At 39.1% G+C, this 20054-nt stretch overlaps 1 protein-coding gene across 7 annotated transcripts in view; it reads left to right on the forward strand.

The window, feature by feature from the left end:
- Positions 1–20054, forward strand: part of Amph (amphiphysin) — a 216124-nt gene that overhangs the window by 5072 nt on the left and 190998 nt on the right. For 2 of the 7 annotated variants that reach the window (XM_021254557.2, XM_087195817.1), the window contains exon 2: positions 5910–5948. The exons of the other annotated variants lie outside the window; for them this stretch is intronic. The gene's annotated coding sequence lies outside the window, so the exon portion shown is untranslated. The remainder of the gene's footprint in view (positions 1–5909; positions 5949–20054) is intronic. 7 annotated transcript variants of the gene reach the window in all.

Raw genomic sequence — 20054 nt, forward strand, 5'->3', positions numbered from 1 at the left:
GAGGCAACTCTTTTTAACCACAGATTTCTTAGAAATATGCCTATATAGGTATTTATTGATCTATGTATCCTTTTCTGTTTACTGGACATAGGTAAAGATTTAGTTCTCTTACATTCATCTACTTCCCCTCCCCCAATATTATCATCAAAATCAATGATTGCTGAGAATTACATTTTTAAAGGGTTGAAATACACTTTTTTATTGAGTAGAACAATGATGGCGAAGCTTTTAGAGACCGGGTGCCCAGACTGCAATCCACAACCCACTTATTTATGGCAGAATGCTAACACTGCAATTAGATTATACCTGAATGCTCAGCGCTGAGGCAGTGTTGGGGAACTTGGCTCACACGTGCCACAAGTTTGCCACTATGGGACCAGAATATGCAAATAGTAGGTATTTGGCTGATGAGTTTCTATGCACATGGGTATCTGCAGAATTACCACCAGCTTGAGTTACAGAACATTTCTGTCATACCCATCAGTACCCTTGCCTCTCCTGCCCTTTGTCTTTTGAATATTAAATATTTTAAAATTTCGAGACACAGCCTTCCTAAATCACTAAGTTGGCCAGCTAGACTTGAACTTGTGATCCTCCTGCCTCAGCCTCCCGAAAGTACTGGGATGACAAGTGTGCACCATTATGCTGGATTTCAAGCTTTTTAATTCCTTTGCTGTCATTTTCCTGATAAGCACCTTTCCTGTATTTACTGGTAATTTTGTTTTCTTTTTTAGTGAAGTGTGTTACAGTCTTTTGCATGTTTTTTATTTGCGTTGCTTGCCTTTTTCTCGTTGATTTGTAGAAGATCTTAGTGTAGTCAAGATTATGAGTCTTTGTCAGACATTTTGTATTTTCTCCCAGAGAGTGGGTTGCATTTACCCATTCTTAATGGTTCCTGGTAATGAGTGGCTGTTTCAAACTTATGAAGTCCTGTCTGAGGATTTAGTACCTACCACTTTTTGAAAAAATTTTTTGAAATGGAGTATTGCTTATTATGGTTGGTCTCAAGTGACTCTCCTGCTTCAGCCTCCTAAATAACCAGTACTACAGGTATGAAGCTCTCTTCCCTGGACTAGCTTTTTGTTTTCTCTGGTGTTAATAATTGCCTTTAAAAAATTTTGCTCTTTTTCTTAGGAATTATTTAGAATTTTTTTTTGATTCATTAGATCTGTCAAATGCCTATCAATATTGTTATCCAAGGTTCCATAGATTAGAAATGAATGTAATTACTGTTTTCTCACCCTGGAGAAATCCCTTTTTGGAACTTCTGCCCTTTTGCTGTAATCTGGGATTTTTTTATTTTTTGTTTTTCCTGGTACTAGGAGTTGAACATAGGACTACATCTCCAGTCTATTTTTAATTTGAGACAGGGTCTCATTAAATTGCTGAGTTGCCTCCTGCCTCAGTCTCCCAGAATGCTGGGATGGCAGGTGTGCTCCGCAACACCCAGCAAGGAGTGATTTTTGTCCTAGACACACAGGTGTCATTCTGGGTCTTTCTTTGCCAGGGTTGAGGTTGAGGAAAGGCGTTGAAGTGTCAAGTCTGCTGTGACTTTTGGCCTTCAGGTGTCCCGTGTTGTCAGTGCTAGGTCCCAAGTCTGAGTGTGTGTGTGTATCTGTGTGTGACTGCAAGGAGAACTGGCTACTTTTCCATTGGTTGCTCCTGCATGGCCACTGTTTTGGGTATTTTCCTCTGATCTGATTTGTTTGCATACCTCCTGTTCTGTTCCCATTATTTGTAGCCAACTCTCCCATCCACTGATGCTGCTTCCCCTAGTTTTTGTGTGTTCATAAATTTTTATTCCTTTCCTGTTATTTTAGTTAGGATTTGGGAAGAGATGGAAATAAATACATGCATCAGTCTGTCATGTTTAACCAGCAGCCTTTTTATTCAAATATTTGATCCCCCTGGATTTATTTGCCCCCCGTCTTCTTCTGTCTGTAAAACCCAGTGACATTTATTTGGTCTTAATCCTCTTGACTGTAATGCAATATTTAAATCAGTGAAGCACTGCCATTATACATTTTCTAACAGGAATCAGGTAGCAGAGCAACTTTAGGTATGTGATAATACTGACCTCTCTAAGCATTAAGTTTTTTAAATAAGGGAGTTAGACTATTTAAATAATTCTATGGACCTTCCCAGTTTGATGTGCTCTATGTCAGTTTTTCTGTCCTAGGTGATTATTATATAATAATCTTAGGTGGAATTATTTTCATGCAATATATTTTCCCAACTAAATGGTGGGTGCATCAGAATAGATATCAAATATCTTGTGAATTGTTTTTATTCACCAATGAATATTGATGTGGCTTCCTAGGTTTTTCCTTGTTTATTTTCCACCCCTGGAATTGAATTGTCTTAAAGAATCCTCCCATGTTTTTCTTTCCCTGACTCTTGTGATATATGGTATCATAAGGGTTTCACTGTCACTTGATTTGTCATTTTTTGAAGGTAGTACATTAGAGGTAAACATTCTTATAGGTTCTGTACATGGTAGAAACAATATAAATATTAATTTGAACTGGGTGGAATTGTCATTTTTGGAAGTCATTCAAATATTGGCAGCATCATGTGGTTTAACCCCATACTAATTGGGAGGAATGGTCAGAAAAATAAGTTGTCTCCTTATGTATGCCTAGTTATGTGACATTTGTTAGTTTTTTGAATTGTTGGTTCATTGATGCTCATTCTCAAGGAGAAATGTGGATGGTGTGTGTGTGTGTGTGTGTGTATTAGGGTTCTCTGGAGGAACAGAATTAATATAAAATAATATATAAGTATACAAGTGTACAAATATATAAGGGGGTTTATTAAGTAGGCCTATAGGAACAGAAGCTAAGATTCATAATGGCCACCTGTGAGACCAGAGATGGAAGAATCCAAAATGGTGGTTGGTGGAGATCCAGAGGATTCAGTAGCAGTTTAAGGTTGAAAGCCTGGAAGCTCACTATAGTCCCTGGTGCAAATCTATGTTGTAAGCTGAAGAGTTTGCCTTGGAAGGCTGAAGAGACTGGAGACCATTGTCCAAGAGCAGTTATAAAGACCGGAGCTCCACCCCCAAAAGGAGCACTTCTTTCTTCCTTCCCTTTTCATTCTTTCCAGGCTATAAGCCTATTGGTTGGTGCCACCCACATACAGGGTGGGTCCTCTACCTTAGTTTGCCGGCTTGCATGTCAGTCATCCATAGATAGCTTTACAAATCTGCTAGGTGGTTCTTACCCAAGTCAAATTAGCATATCACCATTAACCATCACAGTGTGCATCTGTGTGTGTGTGTGTGTGTGTGTGTGTGTGTGTGCGCACATGTGTATATACATATGCAGGAAGAATGAGAGAAGGAACACCTTTGTATTTAGCAGATCCTGTCTGGGCCAGGAGCTTTGTGGGTAGAAGGGTAGCTTGTGTGACTGTGTTTATGTCTGAGGGCGCTTTGGAGACTGAGGCTCTAAGGCACATCAGGGTTTCCCCTTTTCAGATCTTCTGATCTTCTCATTTTACAAAGCTTATATTTTCTTCTGAGGTCTGGTTCTGTCCCCACAACAGCATTTGTTGGAAACTTAACCCTCAGTGAGGGCGTTGGGAGGGGTGGCCTGCTGGCAGGTCTGGAGGGCCTCTCCCTGTGAACGGATTAATGCTGATTCTGCAGGGGCTCCCGGCTGCCCATTCCATCTCCTGCTCTCTCTTGCCTTTCATCAGGGGATAACCCAGTCTGAAGGCTCTGGTCCTATCCAAGCCCCTCGATCCTAGACTTCCCAGCCTCCAGAATTATAAGCAAGAAATCTCTCTTCTTTATAAAATACTCACTCTCATATATTCTGTTATAGCAGCATAAACTGGATGAAAATACCTTCTGTACCACTAAGATAATTTTATTTTGTTGTATTAGAAACTGTCAAAAATAAAAATGAAAGTTAGGAGGGAATTCTTGGAAGAGTAAGGTTTCATTCTTCCATATAGTTTTCACACAAATGGACTTCTTTCTCCAGAATGAGCACAGTAGGGAATCGGAACTATAGGAAGCTCAGATTTTAACATAATAAAAGTTAACATTCTCCATTACAGCATCCATGGTGTGTGTGTGTGTGTGTGTGTGTGTGTGTGTGTGTGTATGTGTGTGTGTGTGTTTCATAAATCACATTTTAAAAATCAGCTTTTCAATGGGCCAGTTCATCTTATAGTGGCCCGCTTCACTAGGGGTATAAAATTAGGCCTCATATGATTGAATGTTCAAGTTACAGTATCTCTGTCCTATCCAGTTATTATGACAGTCTCTCATGGCTCCCTGGGGTTCCTATCTCTTGTGAAAAGTTTGGAAATATAGGAAGTTTCTCCTCTTTACAGGAGCAGTGGTTTTTCTTTGGCCTCACGGACAAGGGTCCCCAGAGGGCTCCAGCATTCAGATGTCATACTTGCCCCCGGGTGAATACTGCAGAAGACGGGGAGCAAAGTAGTACTCTGGGCTGGGTCTCAGGGAGACAGTGGGGCCAGGAGCCTCTGTCTCCAGGCTCAGCCCAGACTGGGTGCCTGAGCTCCAAAGGTGTGAGCCCCATCAGTGAGAGTCTTAGTGGCTTCCTCTTTACATGGAGCTCCTCTCTTCTGGAAAACTTGCCCATCATGCCAGGGTTCTGAAGTTAGGAAAGCTCAATCCTCAGCATGTACTGTGCCTGGCCTTTTCTATTTCATTCCATTCTTCCACTTTGAAGAAAATTCTGGTTGAGACGTACTAAATTGATTCGAAATATTTAATCTGAAAGACACTACCCTAAAAGACCAGTGATACTCATTCCTATAAGTTGACTTTCTTTTAGGTGATGTCAGTCCATTTGAAGTTCTCTCTCTCTCTCTCTCTCTCTCCAATGCTACATATATATGATTGTATATGTTCACATAAACACAAATGGTAAAGATTCAAACGAAAGAATACCGTACTGCAAAGCACCTTGGGAGAGGATGAGTAGTGAAGGGAAAGAATATTTTTTAAATGATATATTGGTCTGACTTTTTAAATTCTGGAAGTTTCCACCTTATTGTTTAAACACAGTTTTTAAATTTTTCTAGCCACTTCCAGTAGGAGTCCTCCGGAAGGAACTCCCAAGGAAGTAGGCAGGCTGGTGGGCTCCTGGGAAGGGGCTGAAGGATGTCAGCATTTCTTGTGTTGCAGGTGTAATTTCCTGGACATTCTCAGCAAGTGGCTAAAATTCATATAATGAAAATGCTGTTAACAGAGAGTTCAAGAAATTTACCCATGAAGGATGATAATATAGCATCATGCAAAATTAAAGCGATGGCAATTGCGATTTTTTGAGAACACATCCATTGGGCTGACTTTCAAGATGAAAATGCTGAGATTTCATTCTCATTGACTCAAAAATCTAAATTTAAGCATTCTCTTTGGCTGTACTTGTACTTCCTGCACAGATACTGAGCAAATCCCTTATTTGGAATGATTTTGTAGGAAGCCATAGATAAGATCTTAGTTTTAAAATATTTATTGTACCATAATTATAAACCAACTGTGATTACCCAGAAGCGACTTAGAACATGTACAAAAATCAGAAAACCACCATTTGGGACATTTTCATGTTACTCTCTGATGTAGTTATTTGGTTTCAAACTTAGTCTGTAAGTGGGACAAGCTTAAAATACAGTAATCGAGTGTATTAATAAGTATATGTGTGTTTTTTTTATGTTGAAGTGCCTATAATGACTTAAAATACTCATGGACCCACACGTAAATGGCACCTAACATTTGCTGGGTAAACGATGCTAGATTTGCATACTCTAATAGTTATCTATTCTGTTGTCTGGTAGAATTCATTCATTCATTTAGAGACAGTTATTGAGAATCTAATATGAGAAAGTCACTTGCAAGATAAAGACCTACCTAATTTTATTGCCTTTCACAGATACGTGTATTTTAGAATTGAAGACTTAACCTGTGTGAGGTAAGTCTTGTTACCATTTTACCAACAGCTTGGATGCAACCAAGCTGTCTTGGTTCCACATACAGAGCAGCAGGAGTTAGTGGAGAGATAAATCTTTGCGCACACTGGAAACTACATAGTTATTCATCAAACAGTCATCATAATGATTCTCTAAGGGGAAAATATGGCTTGGTATGGAACTGGGGAACTAACCTAGAGAGAGAAGAGTGGACACCTTTGCCCAAAGTTAGATTTTAAGGTGAGATCCTAAGGCTGCACCAAAGCCATCAGACAAGAGGGCTAGGGTAAAGATGGGTGAATTCAGGAGCCAAACCTCTGGCTTTTTGCCTGTATTCATTGTGCACCAGTAAGAGTGGTAGTGTAAAATATAAAAGCTATAAATATTTGCCTGATATGTGATATCTTCCATTACTTGGATATATAACTAGGCAAAGGGGATCCTAATTAGAATGGCTTACTGTAATAGCAATGCATCTTTATTGTGTTTATAGTTTACTGCCACATGTTGAAGGGCCCTTCTGGGCATACTGCCCCTGTGACACAGAGTCAGGAGGTTGGTTCAGCTCTGACCCATCCTCTGAATTGCCAGTCATACAAAAACCCCTTTGTACAATAGCAGTGAACTCCAAACCTGCCTATGTTCATGAGTGTGTTGAATGTCTCTTACTCCATCAGAATTTCAAAAAAAATGTGAAAATCTTTATGAAAAATTCTTTTTCGCCTCCTAAAATCCTTTTATTTAAAAAATGCATCTAGCCAAATCTGCCATTCTGTGGGTGGGAAGTCGTCTGCAGGGCCCTCTCCTCCCTCTATAAAAAAATTCTTAAATGTCACATATCTAGAAAGATTCTTGTCTTTAAAAGGTTTGATTGCATTTGGATTCTTCATATTTAACTCACACTTAATTAACTTATTATGGGCAATTATGGGCATGGCTTTGATTATTTTGCAGGAAGTGGTCCTGGACTTAGCAATAATCAGCTTGAGATGATTTGAAGCATAGGAAGAGTTTTAAATTGGAGAAGAGACTCTGGTTGTGGCAGAGCATCTTCTCTTCTACCTAATATTGATTTCACACTCTTAAACATGGTCCAAGCCTTGGAAGGCTGTTTGCATTCATGGTAGCATGGCCCAGAAGGGAAGGTGAAGAAGAGTGTGATACCTTTTACCCTCTTTATAATTTCTTAATACTTGAGTCATATCTACAAGAAATCCTGCCTCTGCTTTCAGATTTCTGTAGCCCAGGATCTACTTCCTTCCTGTTTTCTCTGTTCAGTGGGTTCTTCTTTATGTGTCTTTAGGAAAACAATTTCTGGACTTTCTTTGTAAAATGGTTGTACATGAGGGACCACTGCTGTATGGGTTGGGAACTGAGACCTATATTGCAGAACTGTCCTAGGGACCTACATTGGTCCATATTTACTCCTGTAAAGCATAGAGGAGGAATCTAGAAATCGAGTACTTCCAGGGCCCCTGTGGTTGGGAATACTTGGGGAGGGGACCAGTTAAAATGCATATTCCGGAGACTAGTTACAAACTTAGCAAATCAGAATCTCCCAAGACTTGAGGACTATATTTGAAACAAGTTTCTCATGTGGATCTAAGAGAGTGAAATTTCCATAGCACACTACTTTCAAGAACAGTGTTTGGTTGAGTTTTTGTAATGGTTATGAACTTGTATAGCTTCTTCAGTGTTATAACATAGTGGGGACAGAGGGGGAAACAGCAGTGGCTTACATAGGATTCTTTAAAAAATGCTTAAGAAGGGCTGCCTAAATTTCAAATAATTAGTCAGTTTTCTGGAAATAGAGAGCCAAATGGCTTCCTTCTTAGGAATGTTATATAGCATGGAAGGCTGTATTCCAAGTCATCTGATTCTATAAAAACCATTATAATTTTAAAGTAATGCTGGTTATGCAGCAGTAACAAAAAGTGCAGTAACATGAAATAATTGGCATAAAAACAGCTGTTTATTTTTGATAGGTAACAGGAAGAGATGGGGAAGTTTAAAGGACTTATTTATAATTGAATTGATTTTGTATACGTTATTAAAGGATGACTGAATAGTAATTAGATTGCTTAAAGTTCTTGGTGGACAGACTGGTCAAAACTCAGAAGATTTTGATATGGTATGGAGGAGCTCCTTTTCCTAGCAAGTTGAATTTTCTTTTCAATATTTTCTTGGGATTTAAGCGCCTATATTCACAATAGATATTGCTTCATAGTTTTCTTGTAATGTCTTGTTTGGTTTTTGAATCAGTAGCAATGTCCATGTGGTGTGAATGGGGAAGTGACCCCTCTTCTATTTCTTAGAAGATTAGTATTAATTCTTTTTTAAATGTCTAGATAATTCACCAATGAGTCAGTGTTGCCTGGGTTTTTTATATATGGCAAATTATCCATTGTTAATAAAATTTCTTGTGGTAGGTCTTTTTAGATTTTCTGTTTCTTTTGGAGTAGGGATTTGGTAGTTGTGTCTTTTCCATCTTATCTAGCTTGTTTGCTCAATTTGTTGGCATGTGATTGTTCATGGTTTTTCTTTATATTCCTTTTTACTTCTGTAAGGTCTGTAGTAATGCCCCATTTTATTCCTAATTTTAGTAGTTTAAGTCTTTCTTTTTCATTTTTTGGCCAGTATAGCTAAAGATTTCTCAATCTTTTCAGAGAACCAACTTTTGGTTTCTGTTTCTTCTTTCTTTATTTTTTTTTTTGTAGCTTTAGCAACTGTTTTAGTACACATACATATAGAATCTTAATCCTTTTACTTCTGCTTCCCCTCCCCTTCCCTTCCTCTCTCCTCCCTCCATTCTTAGATCCCTTTCCCATCTGCAAAAGATCTACCTTTCTGTTTCCTATCATCTGTCTTTTAATTTGTTTTTTAAATTATTTATGCTTTAGTTTTCTCATATAAAAAAAACTATGTGATATTTAACCTGTGTTGGATTTATTTCACTTAACATTAAGGTCTCAAGGTGCACTCATTTTCTACAAATGACTCAAATTTATCTGTCTTTATGGTTGAGTAGTTGTTATCTGTTGTTTTTTATTCTCTAGTCCATTTATTTCCAATATAATCTTTATCATTTTTATCCTGTTCTTTTTGGGTTTAATTTTTGTTTAATTTAACAAGAAGCTTAAATTATTTGGGGACTTTCTCCTAATATAAGTTATTTATGGCTCTAAATTTCTTGTTAAGCACAGGGTTAGCTGCATTTCAGTTTCTTGCGTATTAATTTCCCTTTATCTAAAAGTATATTCTCCTTTCTCTTGTGATTTCTTCTTATTTATTTAAGGGTGTTGTTTTATTTCTATGTATGCATTTGTTAATTTTCCAAATTTATCTTGTTAATGATTTCTAATTTCATTCACTAGTAATTGGAGAACATACTTTCATGTGAGTTCAATCCTTTTAAATTTATTGAGGGTTTTTATAGTCTAATATATGATCTAGCTTGTAGAATATTTCATGTATAGTCAAAGAATTGTATTCTGCTGCTGTGGGGTGGAGTGTTCTATAGATGTGTGCTAAGGCTAGTTGGTTTACAGTGTTCAAGTCTTCTGTTTTCTTCTTGTTCTCTCTAGTTCTATTATTAAAAAGTAAGGTATTGGAATTTTCTGTTTCTTCAATTCTGTCAGCTTTGGTTCAGGTATTTTGGTGCTGTTTTATTAGATACATATTTATTATATCTACTTTTTAGATTGACCTTCGTGCCATTGTAAAGTATCTTTATTAGTTTCTAGTAACAGTGGTTGTCTTAAAGTCTGTTTTGTTTGCTATTAGTGCAGTATTAGGTCACTTTTGGTTACTGTTTGCATGCCATATCTTTTTCATCTTTGTGCTTTCAACTGATTTGTGTCTTTGACTCTAAATTATATCTCATGTAGACAGTCTTTAGAGTTTTAAAATCTATTTTGCAAATTTCTACCTTTTAATTGATCCATTTAATAAGTGTACCTTTAATGTAACTACCTAAAAGATAGAATTTTTATCTGTTATTTATGTCTTTTTTCTTTTTGTTCCTCAGTATGGCATTTTAATCCCCTTGTTGTTCCTTTTAGCACATTTTTGAATTGTTTTCTTTGTGATTGCCCTGGGTTACCCTTAACATTGTAATTTGCAACAACCTACTTCAGATTAATATTAACTTAATTTTAGTAGTATACAAAATTTTCTCTTCTATAGCTTCATTTCCTTTCCCCTCTTTTGTTCTGTGATTGTCAAACAAGTTATATCTTTATATATTATATATTCACCAACAAGATTGATAACTATTGTTTTATGCAGTTGTCTTTTACATCAGATGGGACTAAAAATGTGTTATAGAAAAAATATCTATTTCTGCCATTTTCTACTGCATGTTTCAATAATATATTTTTCTTTTGAAAGTAGGTATATTAAGTAATAATTAGCTCATTAACTCAGTTAAAATGGTAAAGAAAAATTATTAGTAGAAGATGTCTATTGCTATTAGCAGACTTTCAAATATGATCCAAGTGAAAGCAAATTATAAAGACTTAGTGTTTAGCCTTACTGTAATGAAATGTACACTTAATTTTGTTAAATGGGCTAGATTATTGACAGGAGGTTTTACACTCCTCTTAATAGTTTTATAGTTCCTGGTTAGGAGCTATCAAATGTTATATATGACACCTCCAAATATGTGCAATATTTTATGAATGTTTTGAGACCCTATGGTTTTTATTAGATTTTCAGAAAAGAACTGGACCTTACAAAGCTTAAACATCAATGAGTCTTAATTACTAAGGGAATTTGTTTTGAGCTTAAACCTTTCCACCAACCTCCCAGAGGAGCAGGAAGGAGAATACAGTCACGAGTGCATGGTAGATCCATGGCACCAGGGTCAGTCTGGTTTTGGTCATTGTCCTTGTCCCTTGATGACTCAGGGTATCTGTATTGCTCAGGATTTAGTATTGTGATTATTTTCAACATGAACACGTGGTACATAGCCTCCACCACTCCAGGGTCCTCATCACATACCTTTACCATAATTATTTTTATCTGTTATTTAAGGGATAGTTAAATTTCTTAATTTAGTCCTTGAGTTTAATCCTCAGTAGGGCCTAGTGTTTTCCAGTTGTCCACCTCCACTGTAGGTGGAGATCTCTGTGTAGAGGTTGCCCAGGTGTAAGAGGAGGAAACTTCCATTAGAGGTGGCCAGGGAGAAGTCTCCACCCATCTCCACTGTGCATTCGATGAGACTCCCTAGGTTTGGCTATAGTGCAGCCTCTTTGGGGGAACACGGTAATATTGATAACCCTCCTGTCACTACTAGAGATTGCTTCTGTAGACTGAAACAGAAATACTTTTCTTGGAGCTTTTAGAATGAGACGAGACCTACATGGATTAAGTAGTGACTTTTCTTGTGGTGGCCACTTTCTAATCCTAACTCTGTAAGTTAGTTTCATTTCTCTTCTTGTGCTTTTCACAGTGTATATGAGACCATCTGCACCATTATCTTCCCAAACTCCACCTGCCAACCTACACACACTATCTATGCTCTGCACACTTCCTCTACACACCTGAGTTGTATGTGAGTTAAAAGTGGTGACCACACCATATCAGCCCCTCATTCAAACACCAAATGCTGATGGGTTCCTGAGAGACAACCATCCCTATCATAAACAGCCCTAACAATCAGTGGAATAGAAGATGCAGAAACAACTCCAAACGCACTCAGCCACCTTACCTTTGACAAAGGCACCAAACACCTTCACTGGAAGAAAGACAGCCTCTTTATAATAAGTGGTGCTGGGAAAACTGGCTTTCCACATGCCAAGATTAAATAGGAGAGAGAATAATTGGGATGTTCTTTCTTGTGTCTCTTTTCCTCTTATTTGTGGTGAGAAAGACTTTCTTCCTCATTCCTTTGTTCCCCTGCTGCAGGGCTTGCCAGGCTGTCCGGGAGGAGGGGGCAACTTCTTATCACCATAGGAGCAAGGGCTCTGTATGGGCTTCCTGGCTTTATTTCCTTCTATGTCCTTTGACATGTTAAAGAGAGAAAGAAAAGGTGATGAAAAGTTTGTACTTGAGGCATCATCTTGTGCAGTCTTGTTTGCATTAAGAAAAGCGTTAAGATAACATTAAGAATTATTATCTTTTAGGAACCATTATGAGCTGTTTGTACATATTAACCCATTTAAACCTTGCAAAAAAACCTATGAAGTAGGTCTATAATTATCTGTCATACAGAAGAAGAGATTGGAAAAGGCTTTAGAAAGGAAAGGGTTAAAAGGCATTAGCTTGAGATTACTTAGTTAAAGGTGCAGTTTGAACTTGATTTTCGAAATTTGGTTTCAGAGAGCTCATAGTTTCTGAAATGACTTATGACTTCACAGTGCAATGTTCATGGTGGCTTTTTTTGGAATGCTAACAAATTCTGAGTGTTCTGGTCCCCCAAACGGTCTCAGTTTTAAGTTCTAGCATATTCTGGATGGTAGGTTTTCTTTTCTGGTGCTAGGGTTTGAAATCAGGGTCTTCTGTGTGGTAGGCAAGCCACTGAGCTACACCCCAGGCCCGTGGGTAGTACTTTGCTACTGGAGAGTTGTGTTTGGTTTTCTGTGGTGGAAAGGGGAGCTCTATTACTTCTACTCTGGCATTTTGATGCCATCACTCTTAGGTTTTATTCCTTTCTACGTCTTTAATTGCTTTACATGTCTTGTGAGTTGTATCCCTGGAATCTCTGAGTTACCCCTGTCTTAACTTTACAGGGTTTTTAGAAAAAACTATTGAATTTTTATAAAGTGGAACAAACTAATGTGACAACCATTTCTTTTTAGTATTATGGTAGTTTTATTAAAGCAGCTTTAATAACCATGACCAAAGTCTTTCAGGATTTGGGATGATGAAACACTAGTACCTTGGGGTCTTGGTGTCTAAAAGGTGTCTTGGAAAAATCATAAAGAGTTTTTGAGATCTGAATTCATTTACTTTCTTACAAGATAAGCATCTTATAAAATACTTATGGCTCATCCTATATTGAGCACTAGGATGAGTAAGAGAAAGTTGTGCCACCAGAACACGACCTCACACACTGAGGGTGGGAGCATAGATGTGTGTGCCCCACCCAACTGCCCAAGAACAGATTTCTACAGGGGCAGATGTTTCCTAAGTCATCAGAAGCCTCAACCTGGTCTGTATTTGCCTCTTAGCAACTTGCAAATGCCAAGAATTCGATTACCACCCAATTTAAGGTTACTTCAGTAACTCTATTCTCATCTTCCAGATGTTTGTGCCTGAACTGTTCAGTCAGTTTTACAAGGGCCATCGTAGAAACCCTGTAGCCTTGTGTGATGACTCCAGTTCTTTCCCTTGCTACATAGCAGAGGTGGCAGTTGGCTTCCCAATATTAATCACTGTCTTTTCACTAAATAACACAAGGCTAGTTCTTGCTGAGATATGGCTCTCCAACTAAAGTTGATGTTTTCCAGCTCACCTGCAGCTAGATGTGGCCTTGTGACTAAATTCTGACCGACGGGAAGATGAAAATAGAGGTGCAATGTCTTCTAGGGCTTGCTCTTCTCCCTGCTCCACTGTCTTGATGTGGATGCCCTGGCGGGAGGTGGGCCTATGATCTTGACTGGGGGATGAATTCCTGCCATCCCATATGTTACATGTAGCAGGAAGGTGAGATAGGTGGACATAGGTCCTCTGTACCTTGGAACTGTTACGGCCTTTTGGGCTACTTTCTATTGCTGCAGAAGCTACTCTCTATGTAACTTCATTCCTGAAGCTAAACCTCTCGCCTAAGGTTTAGTTTGAACCATTCAAAATTGCCATTTTTTGGTCCCTCCAAAATTGTTAAATAGCAGTTTCATGCAGTTCAACTTAAAAACACGTATTCATGTATTTACGTGTTTTTTCATTGCGTTTCCAGCCTACTGTCTGAGGTGGCATACTGTGGAAGTAGATGGGAGTTTTTGGGAGTTGCAGAGATGACCCAGACACAGCGGGAAGATACTCTTAATTCAGAGCAGGAGTTGATGAGCAGATGCTTGATCACTGGAGATTATCCGTATTATCTTCGGAAAAGGTTGATCTCTGTAGATAAGACCTCTTTAGGCATTGGCAGGTATTTTTGTTTGAATCAATTGGAAGGCAGACACCTCAGCAAGACAGTGTATCTGTGTGGGTGGCTTTGAGGTCAGACTCTATATGGTATTTCCTCTTAAATTGTGATGTGAATGGTCCACCTGTATTGGGACATATCAGGTATGATAAAAAATACAGCGAATGTTTAAATTTAAAAAAAGTTGTTACAGTAAAAGTCACATTACCACTAATCCCCTTCAAAATACTCTCCCTTGCTTCAGACACACATCATTCTTGCCACTTTCTCAAGCAGTTCTGGAAGTTCTCTCCCTTAAATATCTTTCCTTGTACTCTTGTGGCTGCCTTGATGCCCCAAATCAGTTCTAAACATTGGCCTTTCATGCTCATTTTGATTTGGGGAAGAGCCAGAAGTTGCACAGTGCCAGATCCCATGAGTATTGTGGGTAAAGACACACCATCATGTTCTTACTTGACAGACATTGCCATAAATGAGGAATGATCATATGATACAGTGAATGTTTAAATTAAAAATTTTATTTCAAGGCCGGGGATTTAGCTCAGTGGTTCCGGCACCTGCCTCGCAAGCACAAGGTCCCAAGTTTGATCCCTGGTACCAAAAAAACAATAAAATTAAAAAAAAAAATTTATTTCAGTAAAAGATAACACTCCTTGAATTTTCTTCAAAATACTCAAGATACTGTCCCACTTAGCCCATCATTCTTGGCAATTTGTCTTTTACTATAATACATTAAACATTTTTTTTACATCTTTCCATCACCACTTGTATACCAAGGGTAGGTGGTGTGGATGACATGGTCAGGGGTCTATGTGGAGTTGGCCAGGGCACTTAAAAGGTGTCTTTGATAAAGATAAGCAGCAAGAGGATTTTGTAACAGTGTGGAAAGAGTTCTGGTTGGTAGGAAGAGCTTTGGCATTGGCCGGTGATGGATTTGAATCTGAACTTTCTCATTGCCTAGCTCTAGTCTTGGGCAAGTCTCTCTGAGTCTGATTTCACAGTAAAATGCAGAATGAGATGCTACTTTTTTTTCATCCTGCACTGAGAATCAGAGCTAATATTTTAAGTGTTGGCACAGTATGTAGTATTTCCATAGAATGTAAATGGTAGCTATTTTTATTTCCGTTGGATTTCAGTGTCCTTCTCAAGGTGGCAAATTTGTGCTATATTTATAAGTTTTAAGCCTTCCTTTAGAATAGATGACAAAAAAGAGGCTCTAAGTATATACCCCCCACATCTATGTGGGCCAAGTGAGGCAGCACCTTGTTTAAACTGAGACAACCTGGCACATAACACATGTTTCATTTGGCCACACTCAGGTCTGCTAACAAGGTGCCCTAGACCCACAGGTAGAGACATTTACCCTTAGCTATCTGCCCTCAGGGACCTCACAGACAGCGGTAGCCCTCATCCTCAGTGACAGACAAAAGACCAGGAGAACCTTTTAAAAACCGATTCCCGTTCATGTAAAAAAACAGTTTTAGGTTAGATCGAGATAGAAAGATGTGTCTTCTCTCTTCTCTCAAAGCTTTCTGCATATCAGTGCTTCCGAGGCCCACAGGAAAAACTGTTCAGACTGCAAGAAAGGATTTTCTTGGGTGGGTGAGATTTAAAAAGCTATGTGTAATGGTCCACACCTGTAATCCCAGTACTCCAGGAGGCTGAGGAGGAAGGATAAAGTTTGAGCCCAGCCTGGGCAACTGAGTGACTTAAGGGATGTTGTCTTAAATTAAAAAATGGTTCAATCCGTGGTACTACAGAGAAACAAAAACAAAACCAAAAAAACCAGATACCAGCTTTGCCCTCTCTTCAATCAACAAAGTCCCCTTTGAGACATGAGTAGCATTTTCATAGTGCTTACAACAAAAACAAAACAAAACAAAAAATCAATCTTACTAGAGTGTTTATTGAATTTAGGCTCAGAATCTTAGGCCTGGAAGGGAAATGAGAAATCAGATCTGTATCCTTAGGCTGGGTCACTTGTTAGCCAACTTTATTCAGTTGTGTAGACAGACTGTTTGGGATGTATTCTATTTACAATCCTTGGGTGTCTTACCACTTTCCTGTTGCTTGGACAAAATTTCCGACACTTGCAACTTAAAGGAGGAGAGGTTTATTTTGGTTCCTGGTTTTTAGAGGATTCAGTCCATGGTTGGCTGACTCCAAGGCAGGAAGGGCATGGTGGAAGGGTCTGGTGGAGGGAAGCTGCCCACATCATGGCAATAGCCAGGAAGCAGAGAGAAAAGGGAGGAGCCGAGGAGAGAGACAAACTCTTCCAGGTAATGCTCCCAAATGACCCACCTCCAACCTGGCTCCGCTTTCTAACATCTCATTCAGCTTTGAACTTTTCAGGGGTTGAATCCACTGATGACTGTAGTGCCCCATAATCCAATCACCTTCCCCAAACCCCACCTCTGAACACGTGAGTCTTCTTGGAGGACATTCTAGGAGGACTCATTTCTTTTCCTGTGATTTGGCTATTTAATAGTAAAATCAAGGGTTTATTAATTAGCTTCTAATACTGATATTTATGAAATTGGGAATTGAACTCTGAGTTCAGTGCACAAGAAAAGTATTTGAGATACCCGCAGGCAAGGTCAGCTAATTTAAGCAGGTAAATTTAAGTGAGACAACCTGTGGCCAGGTGGAAATAAGCTCTGATTTTAATATCTTCTGGGCTCATGTAAATAACAGGTGTAGAATTTTGTTTAATCCAGGGTACAGAAGTCAAAAGGCTATTTCCTCCTATGCCTGTGCCTTCCTCAATAGAGACACATGGTTTAGGAATCAGAACTGTACACAGGATTAGTCAGATAGTCATAATTTTGTAGAATAAATTTGGTTCCACTCCCAGAGAAGCTCACTGCCTTTAAAAAATATTGTAAGAGCTAGTAACATGAGATGTATCCTCTTAACGCATTTTTAACGTGTACAACAGTATTTTTGCCAGATTTTTTTTTTCTTTTTTTTGGTACCGGGGATCGAACTCAGGTCTTTGTGCTTGTGCAGCAGGCGGCAAAACCACTGAGTTAAATCCCCGGCCCACAACAGTATTTTTGACTGTAGAAAAATTGCATAGAAAATTCTAGAATGGATTCATCTTGCTTAACTGAAAATTTATATTCATTAATTAGCAACTTTACATTTCCCTCCCCTCTCTCAGCCCCTGGCAACCACTGATCTATTCTTTGATTCTGTGTTGGAATATTTCAGATGATACCCCGTGTGAGTGGACTCTGGCTATATTTGATTTTTTGTGTCTGGCTTATTTCACTTAGCATCATGTCCTGAAGGTTCAACCATAGTCTTGAATATTGGTGAATTTCCTTTTTAAAAGGCTGAGTCATATTCCCTTTTGTCGTAGTTTTCTTGTTGCTGAGACAAAATACCTTGACACCCAAAGTTAAAGGAGGAAACGTTTATTTGGCTCTCAGTTTGTAGGGGTTTCTATCCAAAGGCAACTGGATCCAAGGCAGGGTGGCGTGGCTGAGGGGCATCACAGGAAAGAAAGTTCATGGCAGGCAGAAGGCAGCAAAACAGTGAAGTAGCAAGCAGCAAGTGATGACAGCAGCCCTCTTTCTGTCCCTTATATTTTATCCAGGCTACATGCCCTTAGGGTGGGTAGCACTCACACCCAACTTGGGCCTTCCCATTATCCAGACTCAGGACATGCCAAAACAATAGTGTTCCAATGTAGTAATCAAACATCCTTGATCCCAGCACCACACCCATAATCCCAGCAATCCACACTCTAGACCCAGCCACCTCAGAAAAGCCCCACCTATAACTGCATGAGGCTTTGGGGGACATCTAGACACAAGCCCTAGCACCTTGTTTTCGTATACCACATTTTCTTTATCCATTCATCTTTGTGTGGACTTGTAGTGGTTTCTTCTTTCTGCCGATGTGAATATGAACTGTGCTGAACATGGGAGTGCTAGCATCTTTTCAAGATCTTGTTTTCAGTTTCTTTGGATAAATACTTAGAAGAGGGACTACTTCATCAGTGAACCCCATATTTAACCTCACTCCATTTTTCTTCCTTTCTGCCCTCTCCTTCTGCTTTGTGCTTATACTCTGTTATTCCGTTCTCTTTCACTATATGTGATAAAACGAAGTCACATTTTCTATTTGCTGTATGATTGAAATTTTACATTCCCTTTCATTTATTTTTTTCTTTTCGTTTATTTTCAATAAGGCAGGTATAGATGGACACACTCAAGGTTTGAAATATGCCTCTTCCAACTACTTGTTGGTTGGTTGACTGTTCATTTGTAAATCTTATAAAACTCCAAGAATTATTGAAAAGATTAGTGTATAATGCAAGCAAAATGTGTAAAACTGTGTCTGTAAGTTATACTAAGTTGAAATAAGTTCTTAGAGGGCATGGGGGCACAGCCTGTAACCCCCATACTCTTGGAGGCTGAGGCAGGAGAATCACATGGTTGATTCTACCATGGGGGAACTTAGTGAAATCGTTTCTCAGAATAAAATTTTAAAAAAAGGGCTTGGGATGTAGCTTAGTGGGAAGGTTCTGGGTTCAATCCCTAGCACTGCTAAAAAAAATAGTTCTCAACACATAGTAGGTATTATATTTTAAATCATGTAAGTCTAATATTTTATATTATTTTAGAATAAAATTTTAACTAAGTTGACTTTTTGGTTATGTGTCCTTCTGTGGATTTTTATTTTTCTTCAAGACACTAGACAGACTCCTCTTCACTGGATTTTCAATAAAGTAAGTTTTTAGAAAATGATTATGGAATAGATGAACTAAAGATTATGAGTTATTTTTAATGTTATGTGAAACTGAACTTCCATTTTTAGGAATAGATACTTTAAAACTGTGAATACAGCACATATTTATTATTAAATAGCATCTACAGTCTATTGCTTGAGTAACCACTCTTTATGTGTATGTGAGATTCATACCATAGAACTCCAATTTTACTGAACAAGACAGAGGTATCAAAAATAGAGATTGCACGGAACACAACTTTAGACCCAGGTCCTTCTGCTCAGCACCCTGTTCCTGGCTCAGTGCCCTTGGGGGGTGTGGCTCTTGGCCACTGTTCCAGGCAGATTCCTCACTGATGATCTCCTGGGATCCTAGGATGACATCAGGCACTCTGCAGGGCGCCAGCTGTTCCAATAAACACCTGGCAGGCAGCGGGCACTGTGGCTGAGTTTGGGTAGGAAGATTTTAGGTCTAATCAAGCAGCAGGGGAGGCCAAGCAGGTGCCTCTTACATTAGCTTCATGGGGCTTTAGGTGTACCTGAGTGAAACAGAAACAAAAGACAATCTCCATGGAAGATGGAAGCCCTTTTCCCAGCTGGGGCTGCAGCCTGTTCATGATGCACACACATCCCACCTCTCACTCTGTTCAGTGGCACTAAAAACAGTTCCTGTTTGTTTGAGCCAAGCCTAAAAGGTGAGAGCTGATTTCTGCAGCCTGCCCTGCTCAACCCTGTAATCTGATACTCTGCCCCCTCTCACCAGTGGGACTGGGCCTGAGAGCCCGTTGGTCCTTAAGCATTAGGCTTTTCCTTCAGCTTTGCTTCAGCTTCTGCCTCAATGATGATTTATTATTGCCTACTTAACAGTAACAAAAAAGACCAGAGCATATTTAATAAACTGCTGGTTGTGTTGCTCAGAAAACACTATCTACTTCATCAGCTCTTCTGCAGGATCATTGTGAATATTGGCTCTCCAAAGGGAAACAGGTGAGTTGGAAGAAACAGCCCTTCCCTGTTTTGATTGTGGGTGCAGGGTGAGCATGTGGGTTGGAATGCTGAGCTGCTGAGGCGTTTTTTGTCGTGCTCAGGAGAGGCAAGCAGAAGACGTTTCCAGACTGCTCCATGTCACAGGTGACACATGCAGTGACCAGCCTCCACTCCACATGTCTCTGTAGGAGCCCTCGGGTCTGTTTCTCTTGAAGGGTATCACAGCTGATAATTGGTTTCACTAGTGGCAATTAGCCTCAATATACTGGGAGATATTGGACGTTCCTAATAACCA

This window comes from Heterocephalus glaber, unplaced genomic scaffold (assembly GCF_053883595.1).
Source record: "Heterocephalus glaber isolate CG9 unplaced genomic scaffold, H.glaber_assembly_v1.0 deba00001610, whole genome shotgun sequence".
In the NCBI taxonomy this organism is placed as follows: Eukaryota; Metazoa; Chordata; class Mammalia; order Rodentia; family Bathyergidae; genus Heterocephalus; species Heterocephalus glaber.